We start from the raw sequence: 15,225 nt of genomic DNA, 5'->3' as shown, positions 1-15,225 counted from the left end.
TGAGGAGAAGTAAATCCAAAAGGCCAATGGCTTTGCAGTTAATTAAAACTCAGGCAAATATGAGCTTTTTATAGCTGCCTTTTCCCATAAATCACCTGCTTCCTCTTCCTGGGAGGTTGCCAGTTTCAAATCCAAGAATTTTTTGGCATCATTGAAATCAGAAGAGACATGTTTTTAATAGCTCCTAGAACTACATAGAACTGAGCTGGAAAGAGTATTTTAATTTCTGTATCAATGTAAATGAATTATGCCTATTCCTTATTTAAAAAACAAACACATTACATTATTGTGCAATCATAGACCAGGCCAAAACAAGGCAGCAATACTATTGTAAGTTATAGCATCCTGAACCACTGCTGTAGAATATTGGACTGTGTGCATAAGGGGGGGTTTAATGTATAACGAGTACCTCATGCATCCTAATTTGGTTACCTGAGAAACAAGATGGCTTATTTACGTACCTGTTTTTCTAGGATGTAGATCCATATTCCAATGACATTTTAAAATCCATTAAGGGCCAGACTCTTAGTTGGTGTACATCAGTAGAGCCACACAATTGTACCACAACTGAGGACCACATCAATCTCTGTTAAAAATGGAGGCAAAGCTTAGCATGGCAGTACAACATTTTTCTTGCTAGAGATTTGAGTCTCTAAGACACCCAGCTTTTGGTGTGGAGTCTAGTAAATATTTTTAAAGTTCTTGGGGTAGATGCAAGGTTGTGTTTAATAAGATTTCAAAAGAAGCCTGGATCATTTCAGTGGTCATGGAACAGATTTAGTGACAATTTTGCCTTTTCATCGTATTTTCCTTGATTTCTTCTCTAAATGATTTACTGAACTCTAATTTTTTTCAAGATGCTAGGGTAGCAATCTTGTAGAGTTTCTCTACTGTAATTGCGAATAAAAAGCTTGAACAACAGAATTTGCTGATGATGTAGCTAATATACAGTAGATGGGTGATTTAATGATGAAAACATAATCAAATGCTATACTTACTCCTTTTTGAGAAATGTTCAGTAGTTTTCCCTAATTACCAGATAGTCTGAAAATAGTTGCAAGATCTTAATGATGGCACCTTCTTCTAATTAGCAAGATGGAATTCTCTCCTTGCCTCAGCAAAATCAATTTAAGGTTTCTTCTACGCTCTTACCAGCATACTGTGCTTCCTAAAGATTTCCCAGAAATCAGCAGCATTTTTGGCAACCATTCTAAAACAGCAACCCTGAGCAAGAGTTCAGGGTAAAGCGCTCTAACATGAATAACATTTTTGACTATGTAAAGGGAATTATTCTAACACGTAGGGTCCCATCCTACACTTCCTGGAGTCAGAGACTAGGCTTAATCTCTTAAAATAACAAAAATCTGGTAGCTTGGGCAGTAAAACTATTGATACATAAACCAGTGGACAAATGACTTACCACATACAACTACGGGTTGATATTTACAAACATCAAATTACAACTTTTCTCTCCAAAGAGCATGTCAAAAATAAGCTTCATGAGGGAGGTGAGAAGTGAGAGAAGAAAGTTATAATGAGGAAGAGAGACCTCTTTTGTCACCAATTACTGACACTACAACAGTCAGAGTTAGAAAATGGCGCCTGTTTTAGAACTGTATCTGCTGGCAAAGTTTCATTAACTCTCACTCCGTTTTAATTCTAATACATTTCATTTTTAAGTTATTTCCCTGCTGGTACCTGAACTCGTAATACTCAGATCCAAGGGTAGTAGAGCTACTGTTTAAACTAGAACAGAATCTCAATTAGCTAGTATAGAACTAATAACCTCTTGAAGGCTACTAACCACAGGAGGATATGGTGATTACAGATTATACTCAAATTATGAACAGACACAACTATAGGACACCATTAAAATTGTGAAAAAAGAGGAGAGTATATATGCTCTTTTGCAGTACCTGGAATAGCGGGAATATATAATATTCCAGTTAGCTACCAGTTTATTTTGTTTTCATGATACAGTTTTAAGAACACCTGCGTGTCTAGAAACCGACCAACTTCTTATATCTTATTATATAGTCTTCCTGTTTTGTTTTTCATTTATTGAGATGCAAGGCAAGTCACATCTACATTTTTGTGCATGACAGTGACATGATGGATCTCCTTTCTTTTTACCCTGTTGGACAGCAATTTTTTTATTTTTTTCATTTGCCTGTGTAATGTAATTGAAATGTCCAGAAAGCAGATACACACATTTTGGTGTTTCCCTCAGTCAGTACAACTTGGCTTCATATGTTGCTATTTTGAGTGCTTTCCTTCCTCTTTCTCATACATCTCAGATTTTATTTCCCTCTTGTACTATATTATATTTAAAATACAATTTTAAAGCTTCTATATTTCCTGCCTGCACCTCACAACTTGTTTTCCATAATGAGAGAACATACATTGAGGATCCAGTGGTTCCGAGGATGGGGAAAGGGTTGGAGAGTCTTTAGCTTCTGAAACACTGGCTGGAGATCAGGTTGGTACTGTCTGGAGATAATTCATAATGGAACCCCATGAGAATGGTTACGCTGTAGTGAGTAGCTGTCCAACATACGATAGACACTGACTGCTACTCTAGTTGATAGTGTCAACAAAGGACCCAAATTTCTGGGCTTGTAGATTCTAGATTTCCTTCCATCTTAGATTTTTCTATAGTTTGATTCTGCAAGGAAGTTCAAAGCCTACCTGGTAATGGACTTTCTAGAGGATTCTAAGGTTCTAAGAAGCTTTTGCTTGATAGCGCTCGGACAGCCAAGTGTGTCCTCCCAGACTCAGTTAGTGTGAAGAAGCACATCTTGGTTAAATTAATAACATTCCATTAAGTTTAACTTTTGAGATATTTAGCAAGTTTTCAAGGCACTCACAGCTCTTCATATCTGAATTGCAATGCTGAACAGTTTTCTGAACGGTTACAAGCTTAACATTTTTTTTCCAGTTTTCTGACCCAGCCAATCCTTCCATCTCTAGTAAGGACACTGTATTTTAATTGTAAAAACAGCGTAAGAAGTGGCACCACTGACTTAGAACCAAAGTAGAAGGAGCAAAGAGTGGATTGGCAGGGAGCGGGGGAGGCAGGAGAGGCTGTTAGGGCTCAAAGTGGGGAGAACCTGGAAGGACTCAATTCGAGGATCCTGGCTGACTGTGGGAGGAGACTAATCTGTGTGCTCATCAGCAGAAAGTACATATGTGTTGTCAAGAGAGAGCTTCCATGGCTTGGAGGAGTGATGAGCAATGTGCAGTAGGTGACCGCAGATCAGGGAGGCAGCCCTGCAAGAGCATTGTAGTGAAGTGAAGCCAGCTGTCATGCATCACTATACCCAAGGGGCTAATGTCATATTTTGAATGTAATTATCTTTGTTTTGCAAAAATGCAAACAGTATTTAAAGAGCAAAAGAATTAATTAAAAACAATCAGAAAAGGGAAGGTTAAATGGAATCCCTTATCTCAACATTCACTCTTAGGCCCTGATTTTGCCAGTCCTTATGCACACACTTAACTGCCCCATTGTCATTGAAATCAATTGGGCTCATCATGGTTGTAAAGTTAAGCAGGTGTGTACATACCTGCAGCATTGGGTCTAAATGTTGCTCCCACCATGCAAACGCAGCCACACAGCTTAATCATCATGATGCTAGATCTCCCCATCCTTTTCCAGCAACAGCAATTCTCTTTGATTGTTCATATTGCCACCTACATGACAGTTTATTAATATGTAAAAGATAAATTAAAAAGAAATAACTGCTAAAATGTATAGTTTTATTCAGAGCCAACTGGAGTGTGATCTGTCACATTAACAAAATCATCAGAATTCAGATCTGCGTACACAGATGATGCAACAACAGATAATTAAATATGATCAACTCACAACAACTTTGGGGTTATAATTAATTCAGAAAAAAATCTGCATCTGCATACTGCTAAAATGGTTGCAGAAATATTAAAATCAGCCAGGGCTAGAAGTGGGAACGCCACATCCACAGTGCAGAGTGTAATAATAAAGTCATGTGGGAAGCCAGTCACAGAGAAAAATATGTGGTAATAAAAGTTTTGCTTCTGCCTAAATCCATCCTGCACATATTAAATAAACATTCTTCTCTACAGAAAATAAGTAATCATTAGACACCATGACAGCTTAGAACCTAAATCATAACCAATAAATCCTCCGGCACTCTCCAGAAGTGGAAATCCCCCACTTCTGTTCAAAAGTTGTAGACTGAGTTCCTGTAATGAGAACATTGAGCTTTAGGGTCTGATCCAACACTAACTGAAGCCAATGGAAACTCCCCACTTCCTTCACTGGGCACTCTATCAGAGCCTTAGGTAGAATTTCTTTCAATTTAAATCACATTATGGGGAGACTCTTGAGGTGGCATGGCTCACTTTCACTCATACATTGACTAGTTATAAAAGATTATATTGAACTTTTAAAGAGACATGCATCCATCTCTCTCTCTTATTGACTAGTCAAAAAAAATCAGTCTCTCTGCATATATAATTTTGATGATTTCCCCTTTTCCTACATCTTTATCTCAGCTATTATCTTCAGTAAAAGAGAAAATCCAAAATTAAATCTCCATTCAAGCTTTAATCCAATATTCTATTTTGTGTGAAAACATAAATGTAGAAACAAAAGCCTTTACCTAGCACTGGATGATGCATTAAATACCTCTTCCTTCTCAAATCCAAGTGAATTTTGCTGAATGTTACAGTTTGTACAAAAAACTGGTCTAGTGTAAATAAACTTCAGTGACTGGCAGTGCTGTACAGGGAAGTCCTCACTTGCATCACCACACTCTTTTTAGCCTCACACCTTTCTGAGTTGAGACTACGAATTCTTGCCAGAAATTTATGCAGTCTCCCCCTGTGCCCATTGCATGATCCTTACTTTGTCATGGACAAAAGAAGAGCTACACAAACTATGGCCTTGATTCTGCAAACATTTTTGCAAGCAGTCCTTACAGCAATGGAGCTACGGGTCCATGTCAAAACTAACCATGTCAGAAGTACTAACCTCAGAACTCAGTAGGATCAGATCCAGCACCCGGACTTCCACTGAATTAATAGAAGCTGAGGGTCTCAACACTTCTGAAAATCTATCAAGTGCCTTTATGCTGTGCCACTCCCATAAGAATTAGTCTGCGTCTCCCACTACTTTGGGGCAACACAACCTCTCTTATACATACAACTCTTCCCGACAATCCAGTATTATCTAGTGTTCCACAGTCTTCTCTGACCAAAATGCCCTATTCCTTTTTTATGGTGCCTGAAAGAGTGCTTGGCCTCTTTTTTTGGGCATATCCCATAAAGATTCCCCAAGATGTGAGGAATCTGATGTCATCTGAATGGCTCTCTCTACTCTAAACAGATAAAAGCCTGTACTTTATTGTTCCAAGCCAATAAATAATGGCTACCATATTTGTTCAAATTAACAGGCACAGGAACTCAGGGCAGATATCTGATATGTTGATCCCAATAGGCCATATGAACCCTCACAAGATTATTTAATGCAGCTACCTGTTTGTATTGGGAGCTTAGTCATCCTACTGTCACATGGCATAGATGCCAAGCAACAAGGCTTTCTTGCCAACAAAAAAGGATTCCCAATAGGTGCCAAATTGATAATCCTATTCCTGTTCTTCCTATTGGCAAAGTTCAGGTGGGCATAAAGCAGAATCATATTTGCTTCCCTTTAATGCTGATCTGTTTAGTGTTGTCAGCCAGAGCTGAGTTATCTCTCATGAGCACTGATAATTGTGTTCTGGGACACTGATTTATGATCAATAAAATCCCCACATTCCTTTTCCAAGATTTAAAACTGTGCTTTGGTACTAGTATGGTCGATTTTCCATCGTTTACTCTATGTATGTGTGTGTGTGTGTGTGTGTGTGTGTGTGTTTTACAAATCTCTACAGTATGTGCACTCAGGAAAATTAGTGATTAGGACTAAAACCCCAGATCCCAACACACCTGAACTTTAGAATTCAAGCCTATCTCTGGAACTGAACTGCTCAGCACTTCTCCTAGCTCTAGAATAAGGGGAACCAAAACTCCAAACGAAACACTCATGACTTTTGACTATCCCCAAAGTTGCTAGGCTCAGATCTGAATTAAGCAGGGCCCAATTGAATACAATTTCTCTATAAATACTATAGAAGTGCTTTTGACAGCTAAACAGTCTGTTCAGCTTCTCTATTGTTGCCTCCTGCCATCTTCCACTCACCTGCTAGAGACTGTTTTAACTCCATCCTTGCTTTGATTGAGACCAAAGAGGCTAATTTATTAAAACAATTATTTCTGTTTTTATCACTGTGCTATTACTTGAATTAATCAGATGGTCCTAGTGCTGTACCGGGCGGAGTCTCCAATGCACTCAGCCCTGCCTGTCAGTCTGTGAGAGGAGGAGCTAGCTGTGGCAGAGATACAGCTCTAATTCAGTTTTCAGATTAACAACACGAAGATTAGCACAGAGAGGAATTACAAATATATTTGTTTCATAAATTTTCTATTCCCTTTCATAGGCCACAGAGGAATTACTATCTGTCAGGACTATATGGTTATGTGTTTTGATCTATATCGATAGTAACCTGAGTTATGCAGGGTGTTTGGGGTGATTTTTTTTTTTTTGGTCCCTTTTCCCAATGTTGTGAGGATTAAAAACAGTGCAATTTATTTTTCTCTGTCTGCCTCAGCATAGGATGAGCCAACCTCTTGGTAGCTATGACAGGCCCCAGTTTTACAATTTTGCATTTCCATGTATACAGAGGCCCTCTGCCCCAATCACTGTTGTCCATGATATTTTAATATCATCACGGTTACTTAGTCTGTAGCCTTAGCTTTAACTATGTCCTTTACGTGATCAATGGGGAGAAACACTCAGGGTATATCACAGCAGAGACCCAGCAGTGAGACTGCAGGGCTAAAAATAGCAGTGTAGCAGTTCAGGCTCAGGCTGGAGGCCAGGCTCCAAGATCCTCCCCACTTGTCAGGGTTCAGAGCATAGGACCAAGCCCAAACATCTGCACTGCTATTTTTTAGGGTTGCCGGGCATACGGTTTTCAATCAGAATGCCTGGTCGAAAAGGGACCCTGGCGGCTTCGGTCAGCACATCTAACTGGGCCGTTAAAAGTCTGGTTGGTGGGGTAGTGGCTCCCAGGCTCCCTGTCTGCCCTGGCTCCGTGTGGCTCCCAGAAGCGTCTGGCATGTCCCTCTGGCTCTTAGGCGGAGGGGCCAGAGGACTCCGTGCGCTGACCCTGCCCTGAGTGCTGGCTTGGCAGCTCCTATTGGTCGGGAACCGTGGCCAGTGGGAGCTGTGGGGGTGGCACCTGCGCGCACAGGCAGTGTGCAGAGCCCCCTGTCCCCTCTGCCTAGGAGCCAGAGGGACATGCCGGCTGCTTCTGGGAACCACACGGAGTCAGAGCAGGCAGAGAGCCTGCCATTGCCCCACTGTGACACTGACCAGGAACTGCCTGAGGTAAGCGCTGCCTGCCTGGAGCCTGCACCCTGACCCCCCCAACCCAGGTCAGAATCCCCTTCCACACCCCAACCCCGTGCCCCAGCCCTGAGCCCCCTCCTGAACCCTAAAGTCCTCATCCCCAGCCCCACCCCAGAGCCCTCACCCCCTCCCACATCCCAACCCCAGCCCAGTGAAAGTGAGTGAGGGTGGGGGAGAGGGAGGGAAGGGGGAGGGGGCATGTAGTGAGTAGGGATGGAGCCTTGGAGAAGGGGCAGGGCCTCGGGGAAGGGTTGTGGCTAGGGGCAGGGCAAGGGTGTTTGGTTTTGTGCCATTAGAAAGTTGGCAACCTTACTATTTTTAGCCCTGCTGTGTGAACCCTGTAAGCCCAAGACAGTTGGCCTAGGCTCTGAGACTTGCTGCTGAGGGTTTCTTTTTGCTGTGGAGACACACACACACACACACACACACACACACACACACACACACACACACACACACACACACACGAGTGCATACTAGTTAATCTTAGGGTAACTGAATTCCTCCTCATTTAGTAGGACAGGACTAAAGAAGCCCCAAATTATCAAATTTATTCCAAAACAAATGGAGGCAAATAAAAATCCAAGTTGATACATTAATAAGACTGTATCTAATTCATAGTGATCATGAATTTTGCGAAAAATGTAAAGTCGGCCATTTGCCATGAAAAATAGAAAATCCCAGTGGGACGAATTCAGACTTTCAGCCAGTTTTTCATTTACTACAAAAAAAACCCACTTAATTAACATATACCTGCAGGAAATTCCAGAAACTAGTATAGTTGGACTGAATAAAAAGAATAGCATCATTCTGATAAATCAGGGTAGTGCAGAACTTTTTCTCCATGGACCATTGTTGCAGTTAGTTCTTTTTGTGGGCATGTTCATGGACAAAGGCTGAAAGATTCTTTTCATTTCATGCTGTGAATCAAGAGTATCTCCATTGAAGGCAATGGGGTTATCCTGATGTAAAACCGGTGCAACTAAGAAGAGAATAAGGTAACTGCTAAAAGAAGCTCTCATCAGTTCATATAACATGTTTATTGTACCCTATGAATTCCACATGTGGTTAACAACTTCTTTTCCTGTCTTCTTTCAAGCCTAACAGTAGTTTTTATTATAATTCACATGCAGTTCATATCAGTAGTATCTCAAGAGGAAGATGCACATTTGAAATGACAGGCAATGTATGCTTACTATTGGGCACATATACTTATTTTAGCTAGAATAGTTTCAGCAAAGCTGTCACATAAGCTGATTCTTTAAGCTTGTGTATAAAATTACACAGTATTAGAATTGTGCTAGAATACTACTCAGTCACAAATGGAAACAGAGCTCTCTGTATAGTTCAAAAGTGAAATATACTCTTCACTTTCCATATAATTGGAGACTCACCTTTATTCACCCTGTAAAAGGGAACCACTCTATAAAAATGCTTGTCTAATTACTTTTTTCAATGAATGGAGGCCAAAATTTCTCTAAAGCAGTACTTGTGCCAGTAAAAGTTTGTGGTATTTTTAATTTGAATTATTAAAATGGAACTTTGAGACATCTTGTGGTTCTCCTGCAGTGGCAGTTGAAAGAAAAAATTGGAAAGAAAAAATAAACTGCAAATTTGGCCAAAGTAAAGATGTCATTGAGGGCTACAGTTAAGTTCTCACCATATTTAGATTTGTTCCTTTTGGCAGGCTTAAAAAAATGAAAATCCTTTTTTTGGACCATTAACATTTCAACATACTTGCAGATATTGATTTGTTTGTTGCATTTTTAAGCTAGCAGGGTCAATAACACCCTGCCATAAGGAAGTGGGGGTGACGGGGGTTTGCAGTATACAGGTAATTCTCAACATACACTAACCAAAGCAGTTTGATGTCTCTCTCAGAGAGCTCAGCCAGACACAGAATATGTCAGACGCTGGTGAAGATTTCCACAGCACACTCACTCTTCCTGTCTCTCAGGCATCTATATGGCCCATATCAGTTCTGGAAATCACTGTCTGTGAGTATAGAAGTGTGTTTGCTAAAATTAAGATGTCCTTATTTCTCCCTTAGGTTGCTGTCAAGCCAGCCAGCATTTACTGAAGTACTAATGGTGTTAGTGTAACCTTTTGAGCTTATTATAGACATTTTTCCATATAAAGAAAAAAAGACAAGAGAGGTGACAGGCACAGGGCAGATGAGTCACACTGTCTCTCCCAAAGACATTGCACAATGGGTCTAGAGTGCTCCTGTGTGGCAGTGACCAAGAGACTGGGAAGAGAAAGCCAATTCTTCCCCAGGCACCTACGAGCCCTTACCACCCAGAGCATCCCTTTATTTTACTTTCAATGTATACACCTGTCTCGCCCAAACTCTTCATCTCCCTATGGAGGGGGACCTGGGCAGGGTTCTGTTTTTGAGCCCATCAACACCCAAACGTAATCAGCCAGAGAGAGGGATGTTGAGCCTGGGGAGTAGTACACTTTCCCATGTTAGGGGCTGAGAGCACAGCCTCCATAATAGCTTCAGCCCCTGACCACATGGGACATATAACAGGGAGTACAGTCTCTTTAAGGCCTGTGAGGCTACTCTCTGGGGCCAGCACTACCCTGTTCCAGGTTTTCCTCTTAATAATAAAATTGGGACAGGGGACGTAGTCACTGAGAATTTGGAAGTTACCTTGGAGATGCAGTTTGTAGATTTCCACAAATACTGTGACTTTGGCCTCAGCTTTAGAGGCCAAGCTTAGCGTTTCATGAACTGGAACTCATATCTCCCCAAAGTAATCAGGGACAAAGATAGCTCAGGCTAGATCCCAACCGATCAGTCTCTGAGATCTGTAAGAACAGGAATACTGGGAAATACAATCTCTCCTATCAACCATCTTGTAGTCCTCATCTGCGAGAAGGCATGCCACAAAAATGAAGATTGTATATCTCTGCCCTTTACACAATTAGGGAGGGACCTGGAAAAAGGCAGTCTGTATTCCTGGTCTATCTTGGAGGTAATAGGGAAAATAAACCCACTTTTTGTATTTTATTTATTTTATAAGCTTTCTTTTACTGGTCAGGCTTAAATAAATACCCAAAGCAGGTAACTTTGTTTACAAGCTCCAATTTGTTTACAAGCTCCACTGATGTTCTTTTTAACAACACAATGTGTTTGAACTGCTACAAGACGTACATAAAGAGAATTAACCTAGTTCTCATGCATCGTAGCGCAGAATTGTAACACGTGGCCATTTATTTAAATTATTGTATTTAACATGAAATCTGAGATTTTCTTTCTTACGCGTGTATTTAATTGCTCTTTTCCTCTTTAATGAGAGCTCTCCATATGTTCATTTGTGAGTGTCTGTGCCATATGTTTCACGGAGGACAGGTATTTGCTTTAATTTAATTTAAATGTCTCCAGACTTCTTTAACACAGAATTAAGGTTGCCCAGTGGTGCCTTGTGCTCTTCCAGAATGTCAAGTTTAGCTACACTCAGACCTCTGAAAACCAGGAAATACAAAGTTTAGCTACACTCAGACCTCTGAAAACCAGGAAATACACACTACTCCTGCAACACAACCTTGGTTCTGCCCCCTGGTGCTGGCAATAGCCACTGGGACTGGTTCAGTAAGAGCAGAAGTGCCTACTAAGTAACCATGAGGAATTCAAAGAGAATGTACCATTGTTTGTATTGTATTCATGTTCCACAGATTTGAATTCCAGCATTGATCTGTTTGCTCTCCAACTGCCTTCACTGTGTTGGGTGTAATTCGAACAATGGAAGTTGGAGCAGGCTGGCAGAGCTGTCACTGTGATAGGACAAGAGGTGCATGTATACTTCAAAGGATCAGGAATGCCTCATTTTCAACACTGAGTTTTGTAGGTTGTGTCAGTTTCAATGGAAATGACTCTTGCCACGGGGATTGTCAGCAGTTTGGTGCTGCCATCTGTGGTCTCTGGGCCTTAGTGAGGGGTCATTGAGGGCATTGTCTCAGAAGGCAAGGGTGAAGCAGTGGTGGCATAGCAAGTTTGGAGTGGTTTAAGTGGAGTATGCTTAGTGTCTGAGGGTAGGGTTGCCAACTTTCTGATTGGACAAAACCAAACCCCCTTGCTCTGCCCCTTCCCTGAGGAGCTGTCCCTGCCCTGCCTCTTCTCTGAGGTCCTGCCTCCACTCACTCCAACCCCCCTCCTTCAGTCGCTTGCTCTCCCCCACCCTCACTCACTTTCACTGGGCTGGGGCAGGGGGTTGGTATGTGTGTGGGGGGGTGAGTGCTCCAGCTGGGAGTGCAGGCTCTGGGGTGGGACAGGGTATGAGAGGTTTGGGGTGCAGGAGGGCACTCTGGGCTGGAACCAAAGGGTTTGGAGTGCAGAGCAGTCTCAGGGTTGGGGCAGGGGATTGGGGTGGGGGTGCGGGGTCTGGGAGTAAATTAAGGTGTGGGAGGGGGTTCTGTCGTGGGGCAGCGAGGTGGGGTGCAGGAGGGGGTTCGGGCTCCAGCCTGTTGGTACTTACTTGAGGCAGTTCCTGGTCCGTGGTGCAGTGGGCTAAGGCAGGCTCCCTGCCTGCCCTGGCTCCACGCTGCTTCTGGAAGGGGCTGGCATGTCCAGCCCCTAGGCAGAGGAACGGCCAGGTGGTTCTGCATGGTGTGTGCTGCCTGAACCCAGAGGCATCACCCCCACAGTGCCCATTGGCCGCGGTTCCTGGCCAATGGGAGCTGCAGAACTGGCACTGGGGGCGAGGGCAGTGCACGGAGCTTCCCTTATTTGTCCTGCACCTAGGAGCCAGACATGCCAGCCACTTCCCGGAGCTGCACAGAGCCATGGCAGTGGTGCTGACGGAAGCTGCCAGGGTCCCTTTTCAACTGGGCATTCTGGTCGAAAACCGGGTCTCTGGCAAGACAAAGTGTAGACCAAGTGTAAGACCTCCTAGTTTCTAGGCCTGATCTACACCCAAGTTTTGCCTTAGCTAAGAGAAGGTGTTAGACTTTGTCCTTTTATGACAGGTGTGTGTGTTGCCTTCCTGCTCCCTGTTCCAGTTTGTTTCCTGATTCCTGCTTTTGAACTCGGCATTCCTGTTTCTATTTAAGGCTCTCTGTGTGTGCATAGCATTGGGTGTGTGCAGCTGCTCAGGGTCTGCTGCTACATATCTGCTGTTCGGACTGTTATGTTTTGTTCAGACTGTTGCTGACCTAATCTGTTCAAAGTTATTAAATGCTTTGATTGACAACCTACCTGCATATCTTGCTTGTTTTGTGTGTGTGGATTTGGGGTGTATCAGAGCGTAACAGTCTGACAGTCCTCTTGTACTCTGTTTTCAGTTTTCTGTAACATTTGTGTGGCTAGTGGGTACATGTGTTATTGGCATACTGGGGCATTGCTCAAAGAGGTCAGAGTTAAGGTTACATTGCAGGGGTGGAATGTACCTTAAGTTTGTATTTCCTGATTTACAGATGCTTGAGTGTAGCTGAACTCAACATTCTAGATGGGCACAAAGTTTTGGGCATGCAACTTGCTTGGTGTGTGTGTGTGAGAATAATTACTCAGCATCCCAAGTACCACAGTCCAGTTTTCCCTTTTCACTGCCTATTTCTCCTTACTAATGATTATCCCAGCCACAGAATGCACTGGTTGCATGTTAGTTCCTTTACCGCTCCTGCACTATCTCCTGTCCCTCTGCTTGTCCAGCACAGTCCAATTCTACCTCCTCAGCCCATCTTCCAAGGGAGAGGCAGGTGTTGGAATGGGACCCACAGGTTGAGGAGCTGAGGAGAGGATGCAGGAACAGTGTAGGCACTAACATGGAGGTTAGTAACATTTTTTGAAGAGGGGGCCAAATATGGGGGACATGGTTGTGGGATTTTGGGGGGGACAGAGTTGAAGCCCCCCAGCCCTTCACAACACAGCTGACCCACCTCCTTTCCACCCTATTCTTCTTTGCACTGCTCTACAACTCCCCTCACTGCTCACACACCCCACCACTACTCCAACTCTTCCAACAGTCCCTCATCACACCCATTGCTCTACAACCCTAAGCTTCCTGCTGCTACTGAGCACCTCTCGGCTCCACTCTCCTCCTTACCACGCCATGCCCCTTGTAAACCTGGAAGGGCAGTGGAAAGGTGGTGGGGCTCTGAGGAATGCATTTAGGGGGAACAGAATTGGAGGGTATGGATGTGAGAAAATGTGGGAGAGGCAGACTTGAAGCCCTTCCTCAGCTGCTCCACTACACACCTCTGACCTCTCCCTCCAACTTCCCCACACTTTCCTGCATTGCTTTGAGCTCAACTTTCTCCTTCAAAGCAGCAGCAACACTCTGGGGGAGAGGCCAGACAAAAGAGTGAGCCTGGAGCTCCTTTGCCATCACTGGAAGCAGGATGGCAAAGAAGGGGTGTTCTGGGTTCCTTCCCTTGATCAGAGAGCAGTGGAGGCAAGGGAACCCTAGGCACTCCTTTCCTTAGCCTGAGAGAGCAGCCATGGGAAGGAATTGTGGGGATGGAAGCATTTGTTGGGCCAGATGGCACAGATGTCTCCCCTTTCCCCCCCTCCATCTGGTGTGTCACTGTAGAGGAAGATGACCAGTTCTTCCCCTCTTGTTCTGCTCTGTCAGCATTTCTGAGTTCCTAGTTGCTACAACAACTGCAAGCCCTCTAGCTGTAACAGAGTCCAATTCGTCTGCAGGTGTGTATTTCATTTTTTAAAGTGTCTCAGTTGAACTTGTGCCAACCTGGAGTTCCAAACTCAACCTTCGGTACCTTTTTCAATACTGCTTCCTTAGCTGAGATAATCCTGAGTGGCTGAGACCAGTTTGGGGAGGGTTGGAGCAATAGTTTGAGCAGTAGGTGTGTACAAAAAAAGTTAGAAGAACCAGGTGATTTCACAAGTAGCTGATTTCAGGACAATCCAAGTCAACATGTGGATCTTAGAGTATTTAGATTAATTATTTTTTTAAACAGTAAGGATCTGTCAACCTTTATAGAAGAGCTGCCCTCTACTATAATTCCCTTCCAGATCCCACAGAAAATCTTGCATGTGACTGTGTTTCAAAATGGCATCTTGGACCTTTATTTCATTTTCCAGTACATACTTGGTGCCATTTTGGGTGGTCTTTTGCTTTTTGTTTTTAGCTAGCTGTTTCTTGGTGATACAGAATAGCTCCAGCTATTCTCAGTTCTTCAGATATTAGACATTAACACTAATAATGAATAATTCCTGCATGTTCTTTTCTGACACTTTTTAGAAGGTCCTAGTGTATTAATTGCATTGTAAAATTGTGGGTAAAGTAATGGTCAATATGTACTGGAAGAACCCTGTCAACTCTTCTGGTAATGATTCCAAGAGATTGCTGCATCATAATTATACAAATGAATGGAAGAAATCTATCTGTTGGGTTTTTAATTGACTAGATGTGCAAGACTATTAATCAAGCCAAAGCAAGCATTAAAAATTGTGTGTGAGAGTAATTCTCATACTGTTTCCAATTTTGGGATTATTGATTTTTGTAATGAATTTCTAAAAGACTAAAGGTAAAAGCCCACAAAAAGAGAAGGAGACTCTTTGCTCAGGTGCACTGTTTCCTAAAAAATCAGGTAATGGAAGAGGGAGCCCTGCTGAAGAGAGAAAAGACCATCTGAAAAACAAGAACAAACTTAGTGAGTTTGTATCTACTATTTAATTTCCCAAAAAGTCTTTATAGGTTTTATAGGTAACCTGCAATGGAGGTTTTTAAAAATTGTGTTCCTCTTCTTTGTTTCTTGATGATGTA

At 42.7% G+C, this 15,225-nt stretch overlaps 2 long non-coding RNA genes across 3 annotated transcripts in view; one reads left to right on the top strand and one right to left on the bottom strand.

The window, feature by feature from the left end:
- Positions 1-461: 461 nt before the first annotated feature.
- On the bottom strand, positions 462-12,105 carry LOC120374340. The gene is made up of 3 exons (XR_005586017.1): positions 11,977-12,105; positions 3,567-3,693; positions 462-586 (listed from the first exon to the last, which is right to left on the bottom strand). It is a non-coding gene; the product is annotated as an uncharacterized LOC120374340 (long non-coding RNA).
- Positions 7,329-15,225, top strand: part of LOC120374337 — a 34,550-nt gene continuing 26,653 nt past the window's right edge. For both annotated transcript variants that reach the window (XR_005586013.1, XR_005586012.1), the window contains exons 1-3: positions 7,329-7,474; positions 8,428-8,493; positions 9,377-9,492. This is a non-coding gene — a long non-coding RNA (uncharacterized LOC120374337). The remainder of the gene's footprint in view (positions 7,475-8,427; positions 8,494-9,376; positions 9,493-15,225) is intronic.

The sequence above is a fragment of the Mauremys reevesii genome, linkage group 11 (assembly GCF_016161935.1).
Source record: "Mauremys reevesii isolate NIE-2019 linkage group 11, ASM1616193v1, whole genome shotgun sequence".
NCBI classification, from domain to species: Eukaryota; Metazoa; Chordata; order Testudines; family Geoemydidae; genus Mauremys; species Mauremys reevesii.
Note: the sequence above shows the minus strand (reverse complement) of the source record. Positions and strands in the feature narration are given on the sequence as shown.